At 41.2% G+C, this 4,737-nt stretch overlaps 1 long non-coding RNA gene across 1 annotated transcript in view; it reads left to right on the forward strand.

Moving 5' to 3' along the window:
* LOC118477812 overlaps positions 1 to 1,659 on the forward strand; it is a 12,828-nt gene extending 11,169 nt beyond the window's left edge. Inside the window, exon 2 of the long non-coding RNA XR_004858617.1 lies at positions 1,192 to 1,659. This is a non-coding gene — a long non-coding RNA (uncharacterized LOC118477812). The remainder of the gene's footprint in view (positions 1 to 1,191) is intronic.
* Positions 1,660 to 4,737: the final 3,078 nt, after the last annotated feature.

Genomic DNA, 4,737 nt, shown 5'->3' on the forward strand with positions numbered 1-4,737 from the left:
AAAGCCTTATTTTAAAAAAAAAATACCTGACATGTTAGTCATCACCATTTCCTCATAATGTTTCTTTATCGCCTGTTTATTTTTCAAAACATGTTTTGTCATATACTTTTTTAAAATAACTCCATCATTTTTAACCCAATCTTCTTGAAATTTTCACAGAATGAAGATAAGATGTAACGCTAAATATTCTTTGTTGAATTTTTGATGTATGGAATAGATTTTTGTTGATGGTGTCAGGAGTGTAGATTTTCACGGATTTTTGCAAACTTTAATACTGCCGCAAGAAAAAAATCGTTAAAAATTTTCTAATTTGTTACGGAAAAATTCAACAAACAATTTGAAAGTCTATTGTCTATTAATATGCATGCAAAGTAACAACATGATATTTTCATGAAAATAAGTGCGGTATTCATTGCGTGAGACATGTCAACAAAATCCAAGATGGCGAAACCTTTTGTCTCAAATTTGATTGTAGATTTAAAGACTCTTCATTATGCTTGCTATATTTGTAAAATTTGGTAAATTTTGACTGGAAACACATCAACCAGCAGAATTTTCGCATTCTTTTGTGGATGGAAAGCAAAAGAGATAATATTCCTTGACGATTTATCATGAAGGGTGCAAGGTTCAACCAAGAAGCCGTCAACGAATTTGCTTAACAGAAAAACTGAAAGGTCCAGATCATGCACATTGACCAGTCCTGATTTCAAATATGGAATTGCACATACAATTATAAAGCCTAATTGTTTTGAAGATATTCATATTTGCACGTTGTTTGTTTATATGTGTGTTTGAATGGTTTGTCAGTCATTGTGCAACCATTATGATCAGAGCGACTTCATATTTGAAATCAGCAAGCGCCACCTTCTTTACAACCCTCCCGACACAGCTGTCAGATTTATTTTGTTGGTTCTCTGCGCACTGACACACTAACAAAAGCAGGCTTACAGGGTACCTTAGTAAATTTATTTATTTCTTATTTTTTAAGGACAATAACTTACTCATCTTTGCACTATTTTCAACAAAACTTAGATCAAATATTATAATTCACCAAAGTACAAAGAAAATCAATTTCACATGTCCGAGAAATATTAAGTTTAAAAAAAAAAAATCAACCAAATTTGAGTAAAATGCAAAATTTTATCTCTTAAAAAGCTTCAATCTCATCGGCCTGTTATGTTCTCGTTTCAGGACATGGACGGCAGAACCACGGCCGTGTCACTTCAGATGCATTTCTCACCGTACTGAGAAAGTTTGGAGAAGTTTGGAGAGGAGAACGGTTTATGAAGTTGAGGAAGCCTGGTTTCAGCAGGATGGAGTCACACCCCACACACACAGTGTAGCCCTAGCACAGTTGCAAGAAAGGCTTGGGTAACGTCTTTTAAATCGAAAGCTTACAAAGTAATTATTACCGCATTCTCTCGACTTGAACGCCGTCCATATCTCCTGTGGGACTTTTTAACAGACAAAGTGTACGGAAACAACCCACAAAACAATCAATACGTGGAAACTCAATGTTGGACAGGGGGTTTACAGAATCGACACAGAAACAAGACACATGGCTATTCAAAATTTACAGTTGCGTAACCACGCTCGTTGGAGAGATATGGCCAATACCTGGAGCATACAATTAAAGATCCACCACCTTCCCTGAGTTAATTTGACTGTGTCAGTGTTACATAATATTTTTTTTTTGCTACTGACTAAAGTGTCGTTGGGCCATTTCCCAAAAGGGGGGCGGGACATTAACATGTTCTTATTATCAGTAGAATTGTAAATGGACTGATTCATCAATGTCATGCTCATAACTGTGCCTGAACTGCTGTGATTTTTTTCTTAATCCTTACTATCGTTATTTTCCTCTACTTCTTTTGTATATTTATTACTCTTTTGAGCCCCACTATTTCCGGGGTGCCTTAATATTCGAAGCAGACTGTGTGCGGTTGAAGCTAGAGAGGTGACCAGAGTAAGCCTGATTCGCTCTATGGACTTCTCTGTTGACATCCACCCCTTGGCTCTCATATGACACTATGCAGTTGCGAGCGCTGTAAAAACTCTACTAAAACCTAACTCTAGCAGTCGTAGCCCCCTTTCATTTAGCTTCCTTTAATAGGTCTCTCATCATACAGTTAGTCTTGGGCTGGTGAAGCCTGGCGGCACCCATCCTACTAAAGGCTGGGCCACAGTCATTGGCCACAGTCATTGGCCACAGTCATTGGCCACAGTCGACTTCCTCCAATACCCGGGGGCTCGCCTTGACCTCAAACACGTGGCCCTTGTCCTTCGTCTGGGAAGCCTACGCTCTGGCCGGTGTCTTAGGTACAGGTCATACGCCCAGTGGTGCCGTGTTAACACCACCCCGTCACATGGTTTTGCATGCCTGCTGAGGCGAGGTCTCGAGGTGTGTTGCTTGGAGCCAGCATGTGAGAGATTAAGGGGTCGGGGGAGGACTTTACTAGTGCGCCCGTCCTTCCTACTCATATTTGCAGGGAGCAGCAGCCAGACTACAAAGTTATTACCTCTCCCCAATAATAATAATAAACTGCGATCAAAAGAAAGGTACCATTTTTTGATTTAGTATGAAATCTAAACTTTTGAGTCTTTATGCTTCGTCTTTCACGCGAACCGTTCTAAGTACTCTGAAAAGTGGGTAATGTTAGAAAAAATGGTTCCCCATCGCCAGGTGGATTTTTTTTCTATAAAAAAATTATGTTTATGTCTGTGTTTACTTAAAACAGCATCAACATTTTGATCAATGTCACCCAAAAGGACGGTACCTTTAACCCAAAGTAAACAAAATTCAAGCCACGGCATTATCAGCACGCTGCTGTTGGGAGGACATTCAACGTCAACAGAAGGACTATCAGCCAACGGAGAAAACGATATGTTGTGGCTTAGATTATTCAAAACCGACCCAGAACTGGCCTTCCAAGGGTAACAATGCCATTTTAAGACCAGTTTATCGGGACAGTGCACCTGAAAAATCCTTCCAGCTACACCACCGATGGACCCTGAGCAGTGGGACACCATCATCCTCTCGGACGATTCTTAATTTCAAGTTGAAAGCCGCGGCCATTTTTTTTCAACACAATCAGCCCATAACATTCTAACAGCACAATGCACCCGCACATCGTGCACTCCAATTGGAATTTAATTCTTAAAAATCAAGAATAACGTCGCTGCAATGAGTCTACGGCCTGCCATTTCGCCAGTTGTTACCAAAGCCCGAAACAACATCTTGCAGGAAGACGTGTGTGCTCTATGTGCAGGAGATGCACTGATGTGTTGAATGCACATAGACATCACACGGCGTACACGACTATCGTCAAATTTCCGTCATGACAGAGAAGTTTTAGCCCAAAAATAACCCTTTCAGCTTGATTTATTTATGGAACACTTCATATTCAATTTCATAATCAAAAGAATCATTATTTTTCTACAAGAAAGGGGAACCGATCGAACGTATAAGGTGGTACCTTTCTTTTCATCGCCATCATATTATATATATATATATATATATATATATATATATATATTATAGCGATAGTTGTGGAGTGCGTTATGCCCAATTCGCACTGCCCATTTGATGTTTTTGATTTATTTGATTGGTACAGACGGAGCCAGCCAGATCTTCCTTCATGGAGGTACAAAAACGACCATTTTGGTACAATTCGGCCAAATCTTGCAAACTTAAACGTATTTATTTTGAATCAAACTGACTGTATCCACAACCAAATCATAAGGCTAACAGCCTACAAATCATATTATGTCATTGCGGTGTCAAGGCCAAATCTTTTGTTTGCGGGCGGTCTGCGACAGTGTAACAAAGTGTAGCCAGCTTGGGCTGGTAAATGTCAGGCACAACTGTTGTCATAGACACCTCTGCCCAGCGCGAGAATACGAAGGGGGGAAAAAGTCATTACAATTGTATTGTCCTGGGCGCCACAGCCCAAGCCAGCATCCTGTAGAGCAGGGAGTCTTAGCGTGGAGTCAAGTTCCTCGGTCATCAGAGGTCAAAATGTTCTCTGCTTTAACTTGCGGGCCAAATTTAATGAATCAAGGTAGGCTGGCAGCTCTTCGTAGTGCACACAGAAACCACCATTAACCGACCTGACCCGACGATGCGACCTGATTCGAACCCGTCTATGGGCACACAGTGTAAGGAGCAAATAACAATTTTATTTCTTCCGACTCACCCAAACGTCATCTGAACGAACGGTATGTCAGAATACAGACTGTGTGGCGCACGCACGACCCACTTCGACCGTCGTCAGTGCACTAAGGTCATCAGAGAGAAAGCCTTTTGGTTGGTATTTTTGGTCCTGATTACTACTACTGCTACTGCTTCTGCTACTACTACTACTACTACTACTACTACTACTACTACTACTACTACTACTACTACTACTACTACTACTACTGCTGCTGCTGCTGCTGCTGCTGCTGCTGCTACTGCTGCTGCTGCTGCTGCTGCTGCTGCTACTACTACTACTACTACTACTACCATTGTTACTGCTGCTGCCACTACTACTACAACTACTACGACGGGCGCTCCGTTGGTTCAGAAGGTATCATGCCGGACTATTGAGCGAATGGCTCTGGTTCCAATCCCAGATTGGGCGTTCTTGATGTCGTGTTGTTTTTGTGGACATTTTAAGGTTCTCCGCCTATTTGGCTTGGTCCAACCGAGTGTGGACATTATATTCAGAGGTCCTGCCTCTTGAGTAACATAACTGT

The sequence above is a fragment of the Aplysia californica genome, unplaced genomic scaffold, assembly GCF_000002075.1.
Source record: "Aplysia californica isolate F4 #8 unplaced genomic scaffold, AplCal3.0 scaffold00228, whole genome shotgun sequence".
In the NCBI taxonomy this organism is placed as follows: domain Eukaryota; kingdom Metazoa; phylum Mollusca; class Gastropoda; order Aplysiida; family Aplysiidae; genus Aplysia; species Aplysia californica.